Source organism: Podarcis liolepis (assembly GCF_965112155.1).
Source record: "Podarcis liolepis genome assembly, chromosome: 2".
NCBI classification, from domain to species: Eukaryota; Metazoa; Chordata; class Lepidosauria; order Squamata; family Lacertidae; genus Podarcis; species Podarcis liolepis.
In genome coordinates, this window is record NC_139555.1 from 108,291,741 (window position 1) to 108,304,478 (window position 12,738).

Here is a 12,738-nt window from a genome sequence, read left to right on the forward strand (position 1 = left end):
CTATCTATCTACTTGCACTTAAGGGTGCTTTCGAACTGCTAGGTGGGCAGGAGCTGGGACTGAATGACGGGAGCTCACCCCGCCGCGGGGATTCGAACTGCCAACCATGCGATCGGCAAGTCCTAGGCGCTGAGGTTTTATCCACAGCGCCACCTGCGTCCCTACAATGTCCTAGAGCTCAGCTTCCAAATGATGCTGTCTTACATGGGAAGGAAGTGTATTCCTTTCACTTAACAAGACTTTCATTATATGAGGCTCAGAGGCACCTTCTTTGTGCCTCAGGCTCACCTACAAGAGGACTCTGGGCTGGCTCTGAAGAGCAGCAGAGATGTGGGTGGTAGTTCCTTGAGACCTCAGTGGTTCTCTGATGCTATCTTTTGTGGAGGCATGCCCATTCCTTTCAATGAGTTCTTTCCCCAGCTCCACATTTCTTGGTTGACTGAGCCACACAAACCAAAACAGGAGCATGGTGCACCAGGGTAGGCAAGTTCAGTAGCTGCTTTGGCTCTGAGGCCCAGAACATACAGCTTTTAATTTTAACAATCCTAAGTGCTTGTAATACCCCAGTAAAAAGGTAAAGGACCCCTGGACGGTAAAGTCCAGTCGAAGGCAACTATGGGGTTGAGGCGCTCATCTCGCTTTCAGGCAGAGGGAGCCGGCATTTGTCCACAGACAGCTTTCCGGGTCATGTGACCAGCAGGACTAAACTGCTTCTGGCACAACGGAACAACATGACTGAAGCCAGAGTGCACGGTAATGCAACGTCCCTTTCCGCCACAGCGGTACTTATTTATCTACTTGCACTGGTGCATTTTTGGATTGCTAGGTTGGCCAGAGCTGGGACTGATCCAACCCGAAATTCTGAAATCCTGTACAGAATGTCCTAGAGCTCATCTTCCAAATGATGCTGTCTTACATGGGAAGGAAGTGTATTCCTTTCAATTAACAAGACTTTCATTATATAAGGCTCAGAGGCACCATCTTTGTTCGTCAGGGCACCTGTCCCTGCTAGGCTTGAAAGGCACAAGGAGTTTTATAAGTGCATAATATACTGCTTGTTTGGACAAATCCAAATGGGCTGAAGCTGAGATACCAGACAGATGCAGTACAGAGTGTCCCAGACTTCAGCAACCCTCTTACATGTAGGGATTACTTGTTCACCACCAGGAAGCTTCAGCCAGGCCCATATGTGCTACTCACATGGTTGTTTCATAGTCCTAGGCCTCCCTGGGCCCCTGATGCTATCTTATGGGGAAGGATTGCAGTATGTGTTCCCCACCAGGAAGCTGCAGCCAGGCATACGTGATTGTTGCATCACACTAAATGTCAGCTGACTAGGGACCATTAGACCTGGACCAAAGATCAGTTTTTACTTTAAAAGGTTTGGATACAGAAAGGTATATTTCACTCGAGGACCTAAAGGGCATATTTCACCAGCGCTACCGGGTGAATGGGCTGGGAGGTCACACAGCTACTGACCCTGCAGCCCCTGAATGGATTTCTGTGCGGTCCTTTCTGTACAGCCTCAGAAGCTCCCAAGGGTGGTTAGTTGGACTAATTAAATGGAACCTTTCCCTCTCAAATAGACTTCAATCCAGAATCCTCAGTAGAAGGCTATTTTACAATGAACCGAAGATATGAAAAATATATAAAAAGGATGTCACATAGAGGAGGGAGAAAGGTTGTTTTCTGCTGCTCCAGAGAAGCGGACACGGAGCAATGGATCCAAACTACAAGAAAGAAGATTCCACCTAAACATTAGGAAGAACTTCCTGACAGTAAGAGCTGTTCGACAGAGGAATTTGCTGCCAAGGAGTGTGATGGAGTCTCCTTCTTTGGAGGTCTTTATGCAGAGGCTTGACAACCATATGTCAGGAGTGCTCTGATGGTGTTTCCTGCTTGGCAGGGGGTTGGACTCGATGGCCCTTGTGGTCTCTTCCAACTCTATGATTCTATGATTCTATGAGTATTGTGTTACAGGGAGAAAGAAAGAAAGAAAGAAAGAAAGAAAGAAAGAAAGAAAGAAAGAAAGAAAGAAAGAAAGAAAGAAGTTTCGAAGCCTCTTGCCCCACCTCTGCCATGGCAGAAAGTTTTGGATTTTCCCAATCACTCATTCACCAGAAAGATATGAACGGAAAGCAGTCCTCCCTCCAGATGTAAAAACTAAGTTCAGGGGAGGCTGGTCTACTACTACTTATTTTCAAGTTTCCACTAGATCCCCAAACTACACTCTTTCTATTTTCCCCAACCTCCAGTACTGAATTTCAATGGAGAGAGAATCCTGAATATTTTTCTGTCAATCTCCCGTTCTCTGGATAATCAGCTCTCTGCAAAAGGATTGTTGTGGTGAGGTGGTCCCACCCACTTGTTCCTAGGCAGAAAATACCAGGCAATAAGTAGTCATAGTAGCTGAACCTCTAATAAGGAAGATGTCACTTGGTTTGAACAGTGGCGTAGCGTGGGGGGGTGCAGGGGGGCCGGCCGCACCGGGCGCAACATCTGGTGGTTAGGGTTAGGGGGCGCAAATCCACGGGTTAGGGGGCGCAAATCCACAGGTTAGGGGGCGCAAATTACTTGCCTTGCCCCAGGTGCTGACAACCCACGCTACGCCACTGGGTTTGAAGACCCAGGCTCAATGCAGCCATGGCATACAGCCAGGGGAAACCTTGCTGACATCCCAGCTCACCTGAGATGCCCACCCACTCACCTGCTTTGACCCTGCACCCACGCACGCCACTGGGCACACACAGAGCCCACTCACATAGACATCCCTAGACAGCAACGTAACACAAATTGCACAGCCATTTGTTTACATAGGAGTTCTTTTAATACAGCATCTTCCTTAGACTGCTTTCAAAGGCAGTGGTCTCTGTCTTTACAGCACTTGAGTTCATACTCTTGCGGTAAATCCTTATCGACTTTTCGAGTTCCACACGCTTTTGTATAGTAGCCACATTTTTTGTAGTAGCGCATCACATTTTTAGTACCGGAAAACGCTGGGAAGAGAAAGAAAAGTATCTGGGTTACTGTTAACAAGTAGTGAAAGATGCCTGATGGAAACGGAAGGATGCACTCTTTGCATCAGAGACAGCTGGGGAAATGGAGGTCTGTGCTGAAAGGCAGGTTATTGCCACCACTGTTGCCAGGTATAGCACCCAACCCCCTGCTTATCCTCAAGAATGAATGGCAACTCTTCCCTGGCATTAGGTGAAGCACTGTAATTGGGACGCCACTGGCTAGAGGGCCCAACCTGGACCCTGACTCGAGATACCTCAAGAATTAAAAGTAAACTTAGAAAATTCATGTTTCTCTCACTGCCTGCAGGTATTGTTGCTTCAAAGAATTTTCAGGGGGATACATGCCGTCATGTTCCTGAGTGCTTGCAATCAGGTTTCGTATAGAGATTGCATGAGTATAGCTTAGCGCTTCCATTTGAACAAGGTGCTTCTCTCGTTCTTGTACTATTGAAGTTGCAAGATCCCCGGCCTCCTCTGCACCCAGTTGTACTAGCCATGCCCACCACCCACCCATGGAAATGCACTGAAAATAAGGGGGAGAGAAAGATGAGAAGGATTGCTCACTTGCTGAGATTGTGTACAAGACGCAGGCTGCAGGGTGTCCTGTTTTTGGATGATCAGTGCATGTCTGTATTTTGGGGGGATGTGGTAGACACGGCTCTTCTGGACCTCCTGAAGTGCACACACTGCATTTTAAGGCATTTGCTGTTAAAAGAAGAAAGAAAGAAAGTCACCAAAAGAAAGAAAGTCTAAGTCACCAAACTCGTTGTTTCCTTCAAAGAAGAAAAATGCTGAGATGCCCTGAGTCTAAAAAGGACATTGGTGGTTCTTACAGAAGGTGTAAATTGAGCCCCACGGAGTTCCGCAGAACGTGCCTGGCTGTGTCTCAGGCTGCCTAGAACCAGGAGACCCTCCCCTCTGCCACATCCCCATAACAGGCATCTGAGGTTCCAGTAGTAGATAGGTAGCCGTGTTGGTCTGCCATAGTCAAAAAAAAAAAAAAAATCCTTCCAGTAGCACCTTAAAGACCAACTAAGTTACCAAGAACTAACTTAGTTGGTCTTTAAGGTGCTACTGGAAGGATTTTTTTTTATTTAGGCATCTGAGGGTGCAGCCAGCTCCAGCATTGTAGAGACTTTGCAGAAAGGGTCCTCTAGTGCAGTGTTTCCCAACCGGTGTTCCGCGGCACACTAGTGTGCCGCGAGACGTTGCCTGGTGTGCCGTGGGAGGGAGGCGGGCGAGTCGGGCGGCGAGAGGATCGGGCGCGGCGGAGGCCAGCCCCGCGCTTGGAGAGGACGCAGCAGCCGTTGCCAAACGCGATCCTCCTCCTCCTGCTCCGCCGCCGTCCTCTGGCTCTCGGCCGGGAGGAGCCTGCGGCGACGGGGCGGGCGCTGAAGTTGGCGCGCCTCCTCGGCAGCGCCTTCGTCCTCCTCCTGCTGCCTCTGCTCTCCTCCGGCGGCGGGGGCGCGCCGCCGCCGGATCCGCGCGCAGCCTCTCGCCTCTGCCCCTCGCCGTGCCGGCCCAGCCAGTCAGCCAGCCGAGGGCGGGCCGCTCTCGCTCCTCGCTCGCTGTTTCCGTGGCCGCGCCCGGCGCCAGCCCCGCGGGACGACGCTGCGACGGGCGGCCTGTGTCGCGAGGGGCGGAGCCCAGGGGAAAGGACCGCCCAGCAGGCACGGCTGAGGCGCGCATGCGTGGCTGGGGGGGTGCGCGCCCTCTGCTCTTTGCCTCTCTCCCCCTCCCCCCTCTGGACCCCGCGCGTGAGGCTCTCCGGGGGCGGGAAAAGGGTTTCCCTCAGGCGGAAGGCCCCGTGGGAGCCGGGAGGGGGGCAGCCGCTGCTCTGGCTCCCCCCTGCCCCGAACCGGCTCTTCCTTTCGGTTCTGTCAGGGAGCGCGCTCTCTCCCCCCTCTTGCGCTCCGCTTTTCCCTCAGAAGAGCCCCCTGATCCCTGTAATCGAGGATTATCCTGCGGGGATCCACAGGGGCTCGCCAGATCCCCCTCCGGCCGTCTCTTAGTCCCCACACGATCCCAGGAGCGTGACGTGGAAGTGTGTGGACACCCGCAAAGGTCAGGGATGCTTCTCAAACCGCCAAGAGGCAAAGCCAACGTCCCTCTCACCTGGCCCAGGAGTCCCAGATGCGCCAGTTCTCAACAACAAATGCATCGAACAGGGTGTGCAACCCAAGTGAATCACTATTTGAAGCCATTCGGGGGGGGGGGGGAGATGCAACCCATTCTTAAATCTTTCCTACTGAAAATGACCTAAAAGTGTTACATTTGGACGGATCGCCCCCATAACTAATGTTGCATCATCTCACTATTTGCAGCAAGCATATACATTCTTTTCCACGGTTAACTTTTGTATACCTCAGAGCACCAAAGTTTATTTCCTAATTGCTTACTGATCTGCTGGTGAAGCAAGTTTTCTCTTGACTCCCCTTTGAACCATCAACATATCCTTTAACATCCTTTTGACACTAATCAATAAGTTACATTTTTTTATCTTTTTTATTTAGCTATAAATGCCAGGCCATCTCTTTTCTCTGCCTGGAGAGGAACAGATTGCTCTTGCCAGAGGTCAGATGTGATGGACTTGAGAGGATTCCCTGCTTTCCACCATTCTGTCTGTCTTGACTGCCCCCCCCCCTGTTTCTTTTTCAACTTTCTCTCCAGACTTCCCCTATCAGCATAAAATTAGGCAGAAGAAGCTTGGTTCCCTACCCCTGATCCAGTGCAGGGGGGGACGACGACAAGCAGTTGTAGACAACCTTATTTTAAAAGTTCTCTTCATGTAACTTTAGTACAATTACATCCTCTGTATATCATTTATATCAGAAGTGGGGAGATGATAAATTATGCTGTACCATGCAGCACTAGGGATGCGGGTGGCGCTGTGGGTAAAACCTCAGCACCTAGGGGTTGCCGATCGCATGGTTGGCGGTTCGAATCCCCGCGGCGGGGCAAGCTCCAGTCGTTCAGTCCCAGCTTCTGCCAACCTAGCAGTTCGAAAGCACCCTTATGTGCAAGTAGATAAATAGGGACCGTTTCCGTGTGCTGCGCTGCTGCTGGCTCACCAGAGCAGCTTCGTCACGCTGGCCACGTGACTCGGCCGGGAGGAGCCTGCGGCGACGGGGCGGGCGCCGAAGTTGGCAGAAGTTGGCGCGCCTCCTCGGCAGCGCCTTCGTCCTCCTCCTCCTGCCTCTGCTCTCCTCCGGCGGCGGGGGCGCGCCGCCCTCCCCGGCCGGGGGGCTCGGCGGGGCCCGCGGGGAAGGAGGCCATGTTCGCGGCGCGCGGGATCGCGGCCCCCCTCGCCTCCTGGGACGCGCACCCACCCCCGCGGCCCCCCAAACTTCGGAGCAACTCTCCAGACGCTTCTCCCCCGCCTCAGTCTCCCTCCTTTCCACTTCTCTTCCCCCCTTCCTTCCCTCTTTCTTTCTCTTTCTCTCCCACCCGCCTTTCCTTCTATTAACTTTCCTTTCCCCTCCCTTCGTCCTTCCTACTTTTACTCCTGGGCTCCTCCCCCCTTTGCGCAGCCACAAATCAATCTCTCTCTCTTTTTTCCCCTCTCTCTCTTCTTTGCTCAGACGCAAAAAAGCGCCGCTTTTTGGAAATCCGGACTGCTGTCCCCGCTGAAACGATACTTTAAAAAAGGAAGAACCCACTGGCTCTTATTTCTGTTTAAAGCAGTAGATCCCGAACTCTTTTGGCCCACTGCCCCCTTGGTTCCACATCCCCCAGTGTCCCCTATGCTTACTCTATAGAAAGCATTACAGGGGTTAACGCGGCTCGCTAAGGAAGATATTAATAGAATTCTGCATTTGGGGGGAGACCCTAACAGTCATCTACCATTACCTTCTATGCTGTTACTATTTTTACATAAGTAAAAAGTGACCTTTCCCCATCTGGCATGGTGGTGTGCCTCGAGATTTTTTTCATGAAACAAGTGTGCCTTTGCCCAAAAAAGGTTGGGAAACACTGCTCTAGTGAGCCTCCTGAGAGTGGCAGGTGCCAAGCAGCAGCTTAGAGTTGCCATATTTCAAAAAGTGAAAATCCGAACACAAAAGATGTCGATCTTTTATTATTATTATTTTCTTTTGGCCAAAGCTGTTGACCTTGTTGGGCAAAATTGGAAAGAAAAACCTAAAAAAAGTTAAGAATGAAGTTTTTGAGCCATTTTAAAGGGAAATCGCCAAAAACGATACTGCCAACATGGGTTGCTATTTTTTAGCGATTTCCACCCGGACACCGACATATGGCAACCCTACAGCAACTTCATTAGAATGGCAACAGAGCATCATTCCACTGAAAAACTATCCGAAGTTGGGACTGTGCAGGGATAACAAGGACAGGAGGCATAGCGTTATCTGTGGAAATCATCTCTGCCAATAACCTGACATTGACCAAAGCATGGTGGGTGATGATGCCTGTATTGATCTGTTACTTAATAGCATCTAAACCTTTCTCCAGGTCTGCGTTATTTCCAAAGTTAGACTTTCAATGATTACCCCCAAGTAGGTGCCAGAGCTAAAAAGAAAATAGCTTACGGGTTCGCTAGTTCTTAGGAAGATAGGTGCTGGACAAACAGCACATTTGAACTGGTGGCCTACCATGTTTTTCCATTGGCAGGTGGGACTTACCTCCGCAGCTGAGGCAGAGCAAAACACAGACTTCAAGCAGCCAGACGTGAGCCAAGCGTGGCTTCATGTTAGCAAGGAAAAAGCCCTGTCCGATTAGAAAGACTGTTTTGAAGGCTGAAAACTTGGAGACAGCAGGCTAGGCTTCCTGGTAATAAGAAGGAGGAAGAGCTCCGTCTTTATTGAACTCTCTGTCTGTGGAGCCAAGCTAAAAACAGTCATTATATAAGGCCAAGAGGGGCCTTCTTGGCTCCTCACCCTATTTTAATGGCCTTGAAAGGTACATGAAGTCTCTGGCAATAAGTTGGGGTTGCTCTGGAGAGCAGCAGAGGTTGTGGTTCCTTCAGCTGTTAAGGACAAATCCTCATGGGTTCTGATGGATGCTCTACAGAATGTCCCAGACCTCTGGGGCCATCTGATGCTATCTTTTGTGGAGGCATGCTTGTTCCTTTCAATGAGTTTTGGCTGCGTCTCAGGCTGCCTACAACCACATCCCCATAACAGGTATCTAATTGTCAGGACAGCTCCAGCATTGAAGGTATCTTGGAGAAAGCGTCCTTCATTGAGCCTCCTGTGAGTAGCAGGTGGCAGGCAGCAGCAGCTGGAATGGCAGCTTCAGCAAGTGTTAACAGTAGAGAGTCCACAGAAGGAGACAGGGCATCTGTCTTAGAAGGAGCAGAGGCTGCAGCTTCCACTGGATTGCACACATTAAACTCTAAAGGCGTGTTCATAGGAGTGCTGCCTGCAGCTGATACATTAAGCCACACAGATAATTATCTTTTTTTTTAAAGCGTGTATTAATTTTCCAATAAAGACATCCAATTAACATATCAAATCAAATCCAATAAAAATAAAAAAATAAAAAAGGTCCAATTGTCTTCCAAATTGTAATAATTTTGTTTTGACTTCCCACGGTCTGAATTTCGAAGCGCATTCAACATCATAGTCCTGCCTCTCATCATCCTCAATGTTATTCATAATTCCATGTCCGATTTCCCCCCTCCACATTTTGACTCTGGTTCTACGATCCTCATTCATGTCAGAAAACAGATACTCCCCCCGCCCATGGAGTGCAGATTTGTCCGTATATTGTACTCCTTCAGCTGTTTTTTCATTGCACCACTTCATTTAATTGCATCCAATTTCAAAGTTCTGTCCAGCTCTTTGAGAGTTGTTATTTTGGCAGCTCCCAGATCGTTAATCTTTCCCGTCCAGGTGTTATCAAAGAAACAGAGAGAAATTTCCTTCTGTAACTTCCTTGTTGATTTATCTTAAACAGACTGTTTGCAATGTAGCCATATATCAGACAGTTAGCAATTGGCCTTTGGAATCCTCCCAGTCCTCCGCGGTAAACAGGGTCTTCTCCACTATGGCGAAGCGGGGACCCTTTTAAAATCACAGGCGGATGAATCCTGTGACCGTGGAACTCGGCGGGCACCTTTAGCGCCCCCCCAATCTGCTAAGGAACCCACCAACGGGCTCCGAAGTGAGGAGGGGGAAGTGGCGCGGTGCTGTGAGTCAATCGCTATTTCCGTGGAGCGAAGCCACATAGCTGTTGCCGGAGAGTGCTGCCTTTTTTTCCTGGAACAATTTGGACTCTAAAATAAGCACCCGTGAGTACTTAAAACTTGAACAATTGGATATGAAACAAAGATTTGTGAGAAGGACAGAATCGGACTATAAAATTTTTTATTGCATTTGGTACGGAGTGGGAAGGGCTAAACAGGAAGTCACCCTTTCGTTCTTTTGTAAATAGAATAAAGCAAAGGCAATTTATGCTAGAGCTCAGAAAATCGTCTTTAAAAGATTGGATTTCAACATTTTAAATTGTGAATCTTTTTCTGGACTATTTGAAGTGACTTTAAAGGGAAGTAACTTTCCTCCGTCCTGATCCTGGAGCGGGGTGTCAGGACTGACGTGGAATTCATCAAGACAATCACTTTTTGACAGATAGCTAAAAGAAGAGAAACCTTGCGATTCCACTGTCTCCTTTCGCATTTTAAAGGAATATATATGGACAAAGTATCTAAAGCATCTTAAAAAAAGGAAACTCTGTAGCAAGAATAAACATAAGTCTTCCCCCTAGGGGGAGCTTGTGAAACTGTAACTAACTTCAGGGAACTGACAGCTGTTACAGAATAACCGTGGGAAAGTATTTGACCTTGCAGGACAATGTATCCAGAAGCCTTGGTGTCTGCTTTTTACAAAACAAATGCTCTACTGGAAGAATTACACGAAAAGGTGAACTGGATACAGGTAGTCATTTCAACTAGAAATCTTAAACAGGCAGTGGAATGTTTTGACCAGACAGTGGGAAAATATGTGGAGCCCACTCAGGATTCAAACCAGGAGTGTGTTTTGACAGAACAGGAGTTTGTGGCATTAAATCAGGAGTGTGTTTTGACAGAACAGACCCAACAGGAGTATGATCTTTCAGAATGGTCAAATGAATTTGGAAAAAGCCAGATTTGGAAAGGAAAAGTTTGGCGTGGTTTGGAAATGGGGGGCTGGATCGACCCCCCTATGTTGGGATGTCTGGACTCTTCAAATATGGTAATGGGCTGCGAAATGTTTGGGAATGTGGGGGCTCTCAGTTTTGGAGGGCCCTTAAAGCATGCTTTTAAATACTACATGGAATGCAGCGATGAATACGGAAAAGGGTCTGATCTGCCGAGAAGAGCTAAAAACATTGTCAAGTTGGAGCTACCAGGAGCAGGAGACATTGTTAAGCTGGAGTTACCACGAGCAGGAGATAAGGGAAATTACAACTACAAATATGAAGAAGAGCCGCAGAAGGGCCATGGGATTGACTTGAGTGCCTCGGACATAAGGTTACCGGGTTAGACTGATGGGAACAAGGACTGACAAATCCCGGAACCAGGAGGAAGGGGCGTTGGATAAAGATTGGACTTGTTTATACCTTTCTTTCTTTTTTTCATTATTAGAATGTTTTATAAAGTTGATGAATGATAGAAAAATGTTGGAAGAAATTACCTGGCTTTAGCAAAGATGCTTAAAGAATTATGAAAGAATATTATGATTATAAGAAGCTGGTAAGGTTAAGACTTAAGTTTTAAATTTTAAGGTTTATTTTATTATAGAAAGATAGGATTAAAATAGTCTAGGGTTTTGTAATGATAGAATTTTATGAAACATGGAAAGGAAAGGATTCGCTGGGATAATTAATAACTAGGATACAAAGGAAGGGAGGAGGAGGAGGTCTGAGAAAGAAGGTAATGACAGTCAAGGGTCTGAAAATAATGAATTTGCTTTTTTAAACGTTTTTTTTAAAAAGCTTGGGATTTTTGTAATTTTGCCACTTTTTTGTTTTTTTTAATTTTTGGAATTTTCTTTCTTCTTCTTTTTTACACGGTGGGAAGGGGACTCTGTGTATTTTCTTCTGTTGCTACTTTCTTTGTTTTTTCTTTTTGTAACATTTTGAAAATTTTAATAAATATCTTTTTTTAAAAAATGGAATCCTCCCCGTCCCCGCTCCAGGCCCTAGAAGGGGGCTGCCAGACATCCATTTAGCCCCCCTCTCGCTCGTAATCAAAAAAACATCTTTTTGCAAACAGTTGTATATGTAATATTGTTTCCAGTCTTTATAACCAACCATCAGTTAGCTCCTGTTTCTCTTAATCAGGAAAGTATTTCAGATATTCCATAAAGACGTGGTGGGTAGAAGCCATTTTGTCCTTTGTCCTTTGTCGTTTGTTTTCATCTTTAACAGCCATTTCCGGTCTTAGAAGAGAAGCGGCTGCGAGTAGATCCCAATTATATATGAAAGTCCATCTGAACTCACTTTTTGAAGAGCAATTTAAATTCTTAATGAGGCTTGGCATGCATTACGGATTGTTGATGTTAAGGATAAAATAATGTATTTTACATACCAAGCCCCCCCACATTCCAAACGTCATGATGAGGATCTCTTTGAAGTTTGATGTTTTGTACCAGAGACGCTGGTACCAGAGACGCTGGACGCGGGTGGCGCTGTGGGTAAAAGCCTCAGCGCCTAGGGCTTGCCGATCGTAAGGTCGGCGGTTCGAATCCCTGTGGCGGGGTGCGCTCCCGCTGCTCGGTCCCAGCGCCTGCCAACCTAGCAGTTCGAAAGCACCCCCGGGTGCAAGTAGATAAATAGGTACCGCTTACCAGCGGGAAGGTAAACGGCATTCCGTGTGCTGCGCTGGCTCGCCCGATGCAGCTTTGTCACGCTGGCCACGTGACCCGGAAGTGTCTCCGGACAGCGCTGGCCCCTGGCCTATAGAGTGAGATGGGCGCACAAACCCCAGAGTCTGTCAAGACTGGCCCGTTCGGGCAGGGGTACCTTTACCTTTACCTTTACCAGAGACTGTACATACTGCAGGTTTTTCCCAGCTTCTTCAATTCAGAGTGTGTCTGTTTGTTTTCCAAATCTTTATATTTTCCCAAACAGATGCATCCGGCTATGGGGTGGCGTCGCAGGAGTGTCAACCGCCCCTTGCTCCGTGACCCAGTGCCCCTGCCGTCTGCCACATCGGCAATCTGGGGCAGACCGCGGGTCGTCAAGACAGTCCTCCCCTGCCCTGGGGTGGCTGCCAGGGCTAATTACCCCCATATCAGCCCTGAATTATCGGAACGGCTGAGGTCCGATCGTGTGGGATCAGCCATTTTCCACTGCCGGAAACAGGCAGACAATTATCAAACGCTTTCTGCAGAATACTTAGCCAGTGAACTGTGTTTTTGCAGGGATGTGGGTGGAGATTGTGCTATGAATACAGTAAACTGCTTGGAAGTTGGGTTTTTTGTTTGTTTTTTTACAAATTGAAATTGTAGGAGACTATTTATTAAACAAGTAAATAATACCCACCACCCAACATAACGTCATTCCAGCAGAAAACTACCCAAAGTTGGGACTGTGCAGGGATTACAAGGACAGAAGATGCTTCTGTCAGAGTGCTGCTGGCAGGAATAAATTTTCTTCTCCAAGGACATACAGCACATGTTTACTGGTGGTCTGCCTTATTTTATGTTCTGCAGGTGGGACTTACCTCCACAACTGAAGCAGAGCAAAACACAGACTCCAAGCGGCCAGGCGTGAGCTAAGCGTAGCG

General features: G+C 48.1%; 1 long non-coding RNA gene across 1 annotated transcript; it reads right to left on the reverse strand.

Moving 5' to 3' along the window:
• Window positions 1-2,804: 2,804 nt before the first annotated feature.
• LOC310702058 lies at window positions 2,805-7,858 on the reverse strand. Its single transcript, XR_014523176.1, has 3 exons — window positions 7,652-7,858; window positions 3,582-3,722; window positions 2,805-2,996 (listed from the first exon to the last, which is right to left on the reverse strand). It is a non-coding gene; the product is annotated as an uncharacterized lncRNA (long non-coding RNA).
• Window positions 7,859-12,738: the final 4,880 nt, after the last annotated feature.